Below are 12979 nucleotides of genomic sequence, written 5' to 3'. Positions count from 1 at the left end.
GGTCACACCAAAAACACAGATTAATCGAACTCTAGGCAAACCACAGCACAAACTTAGTCGAAAAAGCCTTGAAAACGGACTAAAAACGACGAGAATCCGATGAAAATCCGGCAGAGGTTCGGCTGAAATCCGGCGATTTGAACCAAACCAGCAAGCAAACGCTTGATAAGATGTAAACCAGCAAGTTTTTGATGAAAAACTTGAAAAACAAAGGTCGGAAACCGTGTGTGTAGAGTGGGCAGATGAAGAAGATGAAGTATGATCAGCAAGACAATCGAATCGTCTTGCACGATTGTCTTGTAGATATATATATACGCACGCAGTAAGACAACGAGGAGAGTAGTCTCGGTAAGACAATTCAAAATTGTCTTGCCGAGACCGAGTATTGCAGACAAACGGCTGTGTCAGTAAGACAATTGAATTGTCTTACTGATACATAACATGACTATTGGCAGACTCGGTAAGACAATGAGATTGTCTTGCCGAGTTGATTGAAAAACGGCGAAAACCGGTTCAGCAAGACAATTTAATTGTCTTGCCGAGCCAAACTGTAGACAATTACATTGTCTTGCAGAAAAACAACTAATAATAATATGATTTTTGATTATTTTAAAAGATAAACATTTTGCAATTAAAATCAAAAATCTATAATAAAGAAATACTATAAATTACACAAATATTTTGTAAATTTCAACTTTAATTAAGTATAAATACTTATGACTTTAACTTTATTTCAAAAAGATGAATTAACTTAAAATCAAATATTTATGCTTAATTAATTTGAAAAATACAAAATAATTACAAATAATTATCTAAATGCTTAGAGAATATTACAGAGGAGTGTATGAGCACTTAGAAAATTACTTACTAATGTACAAGCAAGCATAATTACTTAGAATATTATCAGATAATATACAGGAAATCATATAAAATCTAATAATATAGATATAGTTACACAGAAAATTCACAAAAAGTATACAAACACATATAATACATATGAAAAATATATACAAGAGAACTATGTCATATTTAACATCCCTAACTCACAAACCAGCTTAGAGAAAGTGGATTCATCCAGTGGTTTCGTGAAGATGTCAGCAATTTGCTCAGTCGTGGGTACAAAATGTAACACCACTGTACCATTCATGACATGTTCTCGTATGAAATGATACCTGATATCAATGTGCTTGGTTCTTGAGTGTTGAACCGGATTGTTGGAAATGGCTATGGCACTTGTATTATCACAAAATATAGGAATTTTGTTTACTACAACACCATAATAATTCAGTTGATTCTTGATCCACAAGATCTGAGCACAGCAGCTACCAGCAGCTATATACTCAGCTTCAGCAGTAGAGGTAGACACTGAGTGCTGCTTCTTGCTATACCAGGAAACCAACCGACGTCCTAGAAATTGACAGCTTCCAGACGTACTCTTCCTATCAATCCTGCATCCTGCATAATCAGAATCTGTATAGCCGGTTAAGTCAAAACCAGTATTCTTAGGGTACCAAATACCCAATCCAGGTGTACCCTTAAGATATCTAAAGATTCTTTTGACGGCTATAAGATGTGATTCTTTAGGATCAGCTTGGAACCTAGCACACAAACATGTTGCAAACATGATATCTGGTCTACTTGCAGTAAGATAAAGTAAAGAACCAATCATACCACGATAGCTTGTGATATCAACTTTCTTACCAGATTTATCCTGGTCAAGTTTTTTGGCAGTGGCCGTGGGTGTCTTTGCCGGTGAAGAGTCTTCTAGATTGAATTTTCGAAGAAGATCTCTGACATACTTGGATTGGCAAATGAATATTCCATCTTCCTTTTGGCTTACTTGAAGACCAAGGAAGTAGGACAGCTCACCCATCATACTCATCTCATAGTTACTCTGCATTAACTTAGCAAATCTCTTGCACAAGTTATCGTTAGTAGAACCAAATATAATATCATCAACATATATTGTACAAATATCATATCCTTATCATGCAATTTGTAAAAGAGAGTTTTGTCTATGACACCTCTAGTAAAGTTGTTTTCTATTAAAAACTCAGAGAGAGTGTCATACCATGTCCTTGGTGACTGCTTGAGTCCATAGACAGCTTTGAATAGGAAGTATACAAAATCAGCAAACTCTGGATTTTCAAAGCCAGGGGGCTGTTCCAGATATACTTCTTCTTCTAGCTTTCCATTCAGAAATGCACTTTTCACATCCATTTGATATACCTTGAAGTTGGAGTGTGCAGCAAATGCAAGAAATATTCTGATGGCTTCAAGACGAGCAACTGGAGCATAGGTTTCATCGTAATCAATTCCTTCTTCTTGTGAATAACCTTTTGCAACCAGTCTGGCTTTGTTTCTTACAACAATGCCATCACCATCTAACTTGTTACGGAAGACCCATCTAGCTCCAATGGTAGATTTTCCTTTTGGTCTTGGAACCAGGGCCCAGACTTCTTGTCTCTCAAATTGATTGAGTTCTTCTTACATGGCAAGAACCCAATCAGGATCAGCAAGTGCTTCTTCTATTTTCTTTGGTTCTTGTTGAGATAAAAACCCAGAGAATAGGCATTCATTTGTCGTAGCACTTCTAGTCCTTACACCAACATCAGGATCACCAATAATTAAATTAAAGGGATGATCTCTGCTCCAAATCCTTTCCCTTGGAAGATGTGTCCTTGATGATTCAGCAGTATTATCATTGAGCTGAAATGTGTGACTAGTTGATCCATCTGCTCCCCCTGAGTTGTTGCCAGGTTGACTTGATGATCCACCACTGGCACTAGTGGAATCTCCAGTGTTTCCATCATTTCCTCCACCATTGCCTGGATCATTACCATCATTGTTGTCATCTCCTGTTGCAACCTCAGGTGGTATATCATCATCTGAATCAGAATCTGGATAGTTGTCAAACTTCAGAGATTCAGATGGATCAGCAGATTGTAAACTAGGGAGTTTAGTGTCATCAAATGTAACATTGACACTAACTTTCATTGACAGAGTATCAATTACAAAACTCTATAAGCACTTATTGTATAACCAACAAAAATTGCTTCAGATGCCTTGGGCTCAAACTTGTTCAAGTTCTCTTCACCATCCTTGAGAACAAAACACTTTGCTCCAAAAACATGAAGATGTTTGACATATGGTTTCTTGTCTTTATACAAATGAAATGGAGTTTTCATATGATCCTTGTTGATCAAAGTTCTATTCTGGGTATAGCAGGCAGTAGACACAGCTTCAGCCCAAAAGTACAGAGGAAGCTTTGCTTCAGCAATCATAGTCCTTGCAGCTTCGATCAGTGTACGATTCTTTCTTTCGACGACTCCATTCTGCTGAGGAGTCCTTGGTGCTGAATACTGCCTTCTAATTCCCTTCTCAGAGTAAAAGTTAATTAGAGTTTGATTCTTGAATTCCGTGCCATTATCTGACCTTACAGCTTTCACTGGCACACCCTTTTCTAATTCAACTGACTTTATATGATCAATCACTGTCATCGGGGTTTCATCCTTAGAAGCTAGGAAGTAAACCCAGGTAAATTTCGAGAAGTCATCCACAATGACTAAGGCATATCTTCCTCCATCAATTGATGCAACATTCACAGGACCAAACAAATCCATATGCAGTAAGTGAAGTGGATTTGTAATGGTATTGATGGTCTTGCCTTTGTGAGATGCTCTCTTCGCTTTTCCTTTCTGACAAGCTTCACAAAGATCATCAGATGAGAATTCCAGGGAAGGCAAACCTCTCACCAGATCTCTCTTGACTAGAGAGTTCATTGTTTTGAAGTTGAGGTGTGAGAGTTTCTTATGCCATAACCAACTATCTTCAGCAGACGCTTTGGCGTAGAAACAGTGAACTTCGTTTCCAGGTCCTGAAGACAAATCAGCTACGAATATATTGCCTTTCCTTATGCCACATAGTGAAGGGCGTTTATCCTTGATATGTTTAATGATACATATCTCCTTTTCAAAATGAACATAATATCCCTTGTCACAAAACTGACTAACACTCAGGAGATTATGTTGAAGTCCTTCCACTATAGCAATTTCTTCTATGATGATCTTTCCAATTTTGTACTTGCCATATCCCACAGTACGACCTTTACTCCACTGTCAAGCACCCAGGTAACACGAACAATTCCACTGGCACCCTGAAAAAGACAACTTGATTAAACATTCTTTGGGACCCACACTTGATTGGGTCCAGCAAACTTAAAGAACTGATTTCTATCAGGTGTAACAACAGAGCCTCTTGGACTGATACTTGGTTCAGACTTGACTGAACTTACTTCCTTAACAACAGCCTTATAAACCTTAGTTTTAGGCTTTGGAACATAAGTCTCCTTCCTAACATGAGTAGGACTAGCAGTCTTTGATCTAGCATGCTTGTTGTTTGTGTGTTGTCTAGGTGATGTGTTTTCATTTTTAGCATGCAAATTTTTAAAATAAGCAGACATCAAATTGAAAGCACAAGTCATACAATTATCAACACTACAAGATTTATGACATGCATCAAAAGCAGGAACAACAGAAGTATCAGTCATAGTAGTAGGAACATCAATAGATTCTACTCTAACCTTGTTATCAGATTTAAAGTTCTCAGTAGAATGACACCTATTGTTCTTGTTCTTACTATTAACAAAATTATTGGGCTTGTTGAATTTAGTTCTCTCAGAGTTGACACCTAAACCAGCTTTAGGCAACCTAACATTGCCTTTCACTTTGATTGGTTTCAGTGATGTCAAGATCTCATCTCTCTTCTCATTACTCTCTTTCAATTTAAGGTCTTCCTGTTTGAGTTCATATCTAATGACAACAGGAGTCTCTAAAAGAGGTTCAGCTTCTGAGGTTTTAAACAAAGGTTTAAGGGAATCTTTCAAAACAAAAGGAATCCCTCTTTCCTCAGCACTCTTCTTAAAAGGAGTAATGTTACTAGCCTTACCTACGGATTTGTTATAGTCAAAACCTATTCCAACAGTTCTCTTGATCTCTTGTTTATCATTAAGTTCTTTGACTATAGTGGAGGCATCCTTAAAGGCTTTACACTTAACTTTCTCTTCGTCTAGCTGAAGTCTTAAAGCAATCTCACCTTTCTCTAGAACTTTGACTTTAGCACATTGTAATCCTAAGTCCATAGTCAATTGTTCTATTTTAGGTTTTAATACTTTCATCTCATTCATCTTATAAGCATGAATTTCTAAGACTAAAGTATCAATTTTAAGATTGGCAGCTTTCATCTTTTTAATAGCATCATCTCTTTCAAGTCCTAATTGCATAAACAGTTTAGGGCATGTAGGATCTACCTGAAAGCTTCCAGCAGGAGGAGGTGAAGATGATCCAGCATTAGCCATGAGAGCAACATTCCCAATCTGCTCTTCTTCATCACTATCTGTATCATCCCAGCTTTTCCCTTCTGCTAGATATGATTTGCTCTTGAAGCTTTGACTTCCAGAAGTACCATGATGCTTTCTTACTAAGGCATCATACTTCAGCTTCAGCTCATCATACGAATCCTTTCTCTTTCCTTGAACCTTGGGCTGCTTGCACTCAGTTGCAAAGTGTCCAGGTTCACCACAGTTGAAACATTTAAATTTACTTCTGTCCACCATCCCAGTCTTGTATCCTCCTTTGCTTGTTGAAGATGAATAGCCTCCCTTCTGAAACTTACTAACAGTAGGTTTGTATTTATAGGAAGGGTTCTTCCGGAATCTCATGTTTCCAAACTTCTTGGCAAACAGGGATAGAGATTGATCTTCTAACTGTTCAAGCTCTTCCATTGTATAGAACTCTTCGTCACCACTGGTAGAAGCAGTCTGACCCATCTCAGGTACAACAAATTCCTGAGTAGTCTTAGAAGGAACAACAACATCCTTCTTCTTTTCTTCCAGTACAGGTGACTCAACAACTAGAGCTCTCGAATGGTTCTGTGTTTTACCCCAGCCATATCTCTGTTTACTCTGAACTTGCTCCAGTTCATAAGTTTTCAAAACTCCGTAGAGTCTTTCCAGAGAAATCTCATTCAGATCTCTGCTTTCCCTGATGGCAGTGATTCTGTGTTCCAGATGTTCAGGAAGTGTTAAGAGAAACTTCATGTTGACCTCTTTCTTGTCATAGAATTTCCCATTCAGATTTAAATTATTTATCAAATTATTAAGTCTGATAAACACTTCTGAAATCCCTTCTCCGGGATTGGAACCAAACTGTTCATACTGAGCCATCAGTATCTCTTTCTTGTTTTCCCTAACTTCCTCTGAGCCTTCATTGATAATCTCTAATGTATCCCAGATTTGCTTGGCGTTTGTACAATTTACAACAGCATTGTACATCACTGGATTTAGAGATTCAACCAAGATTAGTTGAAGAGCATCATCTAAGTTCATCTGTTCACTCTCTTCATCTGTGTACTCAGAAAGTTCTTTCGGAATGACCTGATGAGGTATCAACACACCATCCTCTTCGTGTGCTAATATGACATTCATCGGAGTAGTAACACCTTTGTCTAAAATCCCGATGTATTTTCTGTTCGCTGTTCGGAGGAATAGGAACATGTGCCTTTTCCATAGGCCAAAGTGTTCCTGGCTGAACGGTGGGATTTTAATGCTACTGATCTTTTGCGTACTCATTTTTTTAAGAATTTAAAGTGAATAGTGTTTGGAGAGATTTGGATTTTTTGAAAGAAAAATATTTTAAATCAAAATTAATTTTTAAAAAAAATTAATTCGAATTAAAAAATATTTGGATTTGATGTGAATAGTGTTTGGAGAGATTTGGATTTTTGAAAGAAAAATATTTTTAATCAAAATTAATTTTTGGAATAAAATTAATTCGAATAAAAAAAATATTTGGACGTTACAGAGTTTGCATAGGATCTGATACGGTAAAATGGTATCAACCTCGCTCTGATACCAATTGTTAGGTCCAGATATGATTGTAGAAGGGGGGGTTGAATACAATCAGTACCAAATCGTCGCGGAAGTGAATCTGATTGAATATGATTTGTTAATCAGATTATAATTAATTAATATAACAATGTTTGAAGTCGTTATATAATTAAAATGGTTCAGTTTTAATGTCCACTAAAGTTCGTAGAATAAATTCGACAGGGTATATTCTAGATTTAGTGATTAAAACAACCGGGTTATCAAAGCACAGAAAACTGTGAATATAACGATCAAGCAAGTTACAAACAACTTGAAAGCTTTACAAATGCTTTGAATACAAAGTGAATGAACACTTGAAAATGAAGAATGGATGCCATATTTATAGGCAAAGCATTGTACATGCAAGACAATCACTAGACAAGACAATTACAAGCTAGCAAGACAAAGAGATTGTCTTGCTGTCATACTCATACCTTCGGCAAGACAATTCACAAGAATTGTCTTGCACACCATTGAACCACTGAAATGAATCGGCAAGACAATTAGAAATTGTCTTGCTGATTCAACCAAGACCCAGGCAGACAATGGAGAATTGTCTTGGAAGCAAAGTGAAGCCACTCGGCAAGACAATCCAGAATTGTCTTGCTGAGGTGGTTTTTGTGATTAAATAAAGAAATAAAATAGTATATTAAAATAGAAAATTATTCACTTAATTAATTTAATCATATAAATTCATAAATTAAATTAATTCGAGAGTGAATTAATTTAATAAATAAATTACATAATTAATATAATTATTTGAGAAGTGAAATAATAGTCTATTAAAATATTTAATCACACAATCTTCAGTAGAACAGCTTCCGGTCTTCTTTAAACTTGAATAACTTCTTCTTGATTTGTCGAACGAACGAACTACCACTTCTTGATCTGTATCTAGTTAAATCAAATATTCTTCGTCAAATAAACAATAAGAATTTGGTTAGTTCGTCGAGACTTCGTCTTGTACGTACATCTTCATTAAATGGAATCTTCTGATGAAATAAAGTATAGAAACTTTATGTCTTCTGAATTCCTGGACGTGCCACAAAAGATTATTTGTGCACTGAGGCTTGAACATATTAATGAACTTCTTTCAGTGGCGTGCAGCAGCATCCTGGAACTTATCTGACATATGATTTCCATAAATCATTTGACGTTCTTCGTACTGATTCCGATGACTTGCTATTTACTGAGCTTTCTGATCTGAGTTGAGTTGTACCTCTTTAAATACAAATAGGCTGAACATATGCCTTTCAGTTAGAGGAAATGTTAAGAGCGTGTGTGATTGAGTTTAAAGGTTCATGGGATGAATATATTGCTTTAATGGAATTCGCCTACAACAATCATTTCCATAGCAGTATTGGAATGGCACCTTATGAAGCCTTGTATGGATGGAAGTGTAGAAGTCCCTTGTACTGGGATAAAGAAGGTATCATCATTTTAGAAGGGCCATGTTAGGTCCAGATACGATTGTAGAAGGGAAGTGAATCTGATTGAATATAACTTGTTAATCAGATTATAATTAATTAATATAACAATGTTTGAAGTCGTTATATAATTAATATGGTTCAGTTTTAATGTCCACTAAAGTTCGTTGAATAAATTCGACAGGGTATATTCTAGATTTAGTGATTAAAACAACCGGGTTATCAAAGCACAGAAAACTGTGGATATAACGATCAAGCAAGTTACGAACAACTTGAAAGCTTTACAAATGCTTTGAATTACAAAGTGATGAACACTTAGAAATGAAGAAACTAAGCCATATATATAGGCAAAGCTTTGTACTTGTAAGACAATGGAAAGACAAGACAAATACAAGTAGAAAAGACAATCTAGCAAGGGCAAGACAAAACATAAGCAAGGAAAGACAATTTAAATGTCTTACAAAGCTATTTATACGGCAGTAAGACAATCAGATTGTCTTGTCCACCATTAAGAATTTCGGTAGGAAAATTCTTTGTCTTGGCAGAAATCATTCGGCCAGACAATCAAGGATTGTCTTGGCAGAGGTCATCTCCTTCGGTAAGACAAAGATATTGTCTTGGCAAAGAACACTCGGTCAGACAATGTGATTGTCTTGGCAGTGCAATTCGGTAGGACAATCAATTGGGATTGTCTTGCTGCTTCATCCTTTCATTCGGTCAGACAATCTCTAAGGGATTGTCTTGCTGACTTTCCCTTGCAAACGGTAAGACAAATAGAATTGTCTTGCTGTGACCACTTGAGCTCTTCTGGCAGTAAGATGAAGCCACTTGGCAAGACAATTCTAAATTGTCTTTCTGAGATGGTTTAGGTGTTAAATAATGTAATTTGACATATATATTAAATAGAAAATTATCCACTTAATTAAGTTAATCATATAAATTCATAAATTAAATTAATTCGAGAGTGAATTAATTTAATAAATAAATTACATAATTAATATAATTATTTGTGAAGTGAAATAATAATCTATTAAATATTTAATCACCCATTCTTCAGTAGAACTGCTTCCCGTCTTCTTTAAACTTTAATAACTTCTTCTTGATTTGTCAAACGAACGAACTACCACTTCTGAATGACTTCAAATATTTAATTTGAATAACTGATACACAGATGTACTGTCTGGTTCATCTGTATCTAGTTAAATCAAATATTCTTCGTCAAATTAACAATAAGAATTTGGTTTGTTCGTCGAGTCTTCGTCTTGTAAGTACTTCTTCATTGAATGGAATCTTCTGATGAAATAAAGTATAGAAACTTTATATCTTCTGAACTCCTGGACGTGCCACAAAAGATTATTTGTGCACTGAGGCTTGAACATATTAATGAACTTCTTTCAGTGGTGTGCAGCAGCATCCTTGAATTTAGCCGACATATAATTCCTATAAATCATTTGACGTTCTTCGTACGGATTCCGATGACTTGCTATTTACTGAGCTTTCTTATCTGAGTTGAGTTGTAACTCTTTAAATACAAATAGGCTGAACATATGCCTTTCAATCTCCCCCTATTTGTTTGTTAACATAACATGCAATTTTCCTAGTGGATAACTCAACTAGCAGATAAAACAAAGATTTAAACAAAGGAATATAAATAGCAAAAGTTTATGGCTTTGCATTAAACATTAAACCATGATCATTAATAGATTACAAAAGGATGTTCCTTGAACATATCTAACAAATATCCTAATCAATCTATTTACTCAGAACGAGTGACTTCTCCTTCTTCAGCATCTGAACAGTGAATAATTGGAGTAGAAGGCTCATTCTGAGTAGGCTCTTCAGCTGCAGTGGATTCTCCACGCTTCTTTCTTTCACGAGCCAATGAAAGATGATATTGAACTTCTATGTCCACAGGTTCTTCGATGAAATCTGCTGGCTGAGATTGGTTGATATACTTCATCTTTCTGAAGTATTGTTGAATGTTTCTTCTTGTGCAGTAGTTCACAATCTCAGTATCAGCATCAGCTTTGGCCTTCGTAGCGAAGCCCTTGGTACGTAGAATTGTTAAAACAAGAACCATCTGATTAACATCATACTTAAGAAGATGTTGGTAGTCCAGGTAGAAGGTTCCAAACTTGCTCTCATGAATGAACTTAACACAGTAAGGATTTCTGACAACTTGTGGGCTGTTATGAATTGCACAATCCATAAGTCTGTCACGAAGGAGTTCATTCAGATTTGAGTTGCGTCTGATCTTGTTACGAATCACCCAGATTTCAGTTAGAGATAGAAACTTGAATAGACCAATTGAAACCCTGAATGTTCCGTTTCTCTGAGTAGAAATAATGATCTCCCATTCATTGAGAAGATTCTTGACACCAATAGTTATGTATTCTAACTCGAGAGCAAGAGCACGCATAAACATATCCTCATTAGAGTTAGCCTCTCTCAGGTCATAGATGAAAGATTTGAAGTTACCATCATTGAAAGGTTCCCTTTGAGGTCCAGAGATGATTTGCCTAGCAATATCCCAGCTTTCACCAACTTTTCTGGAGATATCTTCCCTCTTCTCCTTGCACTTAGCATCCCATAGCTTCTGTTTCTCCAGCTTGACCAACTCATCAGTTGTCCTCTTTTCATCCACCAGTTTCTGTAATTCCTGAAGCCTTGCTTTGCTAGCTTCATGTTGAGCTTTAAACATCCTGACCTTTTCCAAGTGCTCAGGGTCCACAGACTGATCTTCATTGAAGAGAAAGCTTTCCTCGAAACGACCTTCTTCCTCAGCTTCAAAATAAGCAGAATCAAATGCATCATCATCATCAACATCTTCAGGAATGTTGTCATAATCCTGATTAGTGAAGATGTTCTCAGATTCAGGCATTTTGCCTTTAGACTTGTCATAACTTTTGTCAGCTGCTGAAGAATCTTTTCCACTTGCTCCATCTCCACCCTTATCACTCCCATCAGTATCTCCATCCTTATTACTCCTATCAGCAGCATCAGCATTGCTGTGATCATCTTTGTCTTCCTCATCTTCCTTATCCTTCTCCCCCTTAGTTGAGGGATCCTCTGGAGTAGACTGAGATGTAGACGGATAATCTTCAAGTGTTGAACAACTTGAGCCGGAGTTTGCTCGAAGTTGTCAAGCTTTGTCATACAGAGCTCCTGGTTCTTATCAAATTTGTCCATCCTAGAGTGAATACCCTTTACATGATCGTCCAATACCTTTTTCAGAGAGGTAAAGGAAGGATCAGCAACTTTCTCCTTTAGAGTCACCAGCTCTCCACTTTTGAATCTAGCATTCTCAGCATGTAACCTTTCAATTTCAGCTTTCAGTGCAGACATGTGTTCCTGTAACAGATCAGTGTTGGTGTGTGCACTCACCTCACGAACACTCAAAGATTTGTCACTATCCTCTCGTGCATGTGTTTCGCTCGGTGTTTGCCTGATTTCACTCGTAGTTTTCACACCGTCACCAGAACCAGTATAGACAACCATAGTTCCCTGAGATGGAACTGTCGGAAGTGAAGGAACAAATTGTCCTTCTGATGCCTGTGAAGGAACAACCAGTGTTGATGTAGGAAATTTTTTTATATGACATGTTTTGAAATTCTGTGCTCTCTCTAAGTGAAGAATCAAAAGACAAAGGTTCAGTGTTTACTAGCGTGAGTGCTAGTTGTGTGCTTGACTCTTTACAGGATACCACAGTCGGACGGCCAATTTCAATAAACGCATTCTGTGGAGAGAATGAATCTAGAGACTGTATATTTACCATTTTAGTGTCCAAGTCCTTTTGGGAGGAAATGGATGCTGATGTAGTTATCTCTGGTTCTGCCACCCTTTGCTTCTTATGAGACAGAGCTGCGGGTTCTCTCAGAATTGCACTCCCACTCCGTTTCCGGGCTACCTTTCTAACAACTGGGGTTGAAGTAGTGTTGTTTGACGTGTTTGATGAAGAATCAGTTGTTGAAATGGAAACGTCAGCTTCGTTATGAACCTGGGTGTTTTCAGGTTCAATGCTGGGAGTCTGGAAATCAAATCCAATATCACAATCAAAATCTGCAATATCAATATTAAAGGTATCAGTGAGATTAGAAAGTACCTGAGCTACCTGTAAATCAGTCCTGAAGTCCTGTAGCTCTGGATTGATAGCAGAATCAGCAGGCAGTGGCTGAGAGGTAGATTGTGGTTGGGTAAAATTTTGTGTATGTGTAGGTGAGGGTATAGGTTCAGATTGAGAGGGAAAGATGGAGGCTTGTTGGTCTGGGAAGAAGTTGTAATGTGGAGGGGATTGGTTGTGAGATTGATGAGGAGAGTTGTATGATGATTGGTGAGATGATTGATGTGGTGAGTTGTAAGGAGGGTTGTAGGGAGAGTAATGTGAGGATTGGCTGGATGATTGATAGTCTTGAAGGATTTGAAGTGGTTGGAGGTTTTGGGTAGGTGATTGTTGTTGTTGTTGTTCTTGTTGAATGTCTGGTTGAGCCTGTTGTTGTGGTTGAGGTTGATATTGTTGCTGTTGTAGAGGTTCAGGAACTTGAACAGGCTGAAATGGAGCACTGAATTGCTCTAACATGAAAGGAGTCACCACCAGTGGCACATTGTCATGCTTTTTCTTGTTTACCAG

This window comes from Daucus carota, chromosome 2, assembly GCF_001625215.2.
Source record: "Daucus carota subsp. sativus chromosome 2, DH1 v3.0, whole genome shotgun sequence".
In the NCBI taxonomy this organism is placed as follows: Eukaryota; Viridiplantae; Streptophyta; class Magnoliopsida; order Apiales; family Apiaceae; genus Daucus; species Daucus carota.
This window is presented reverse-complemented; position numbering follows the sequence as displayed.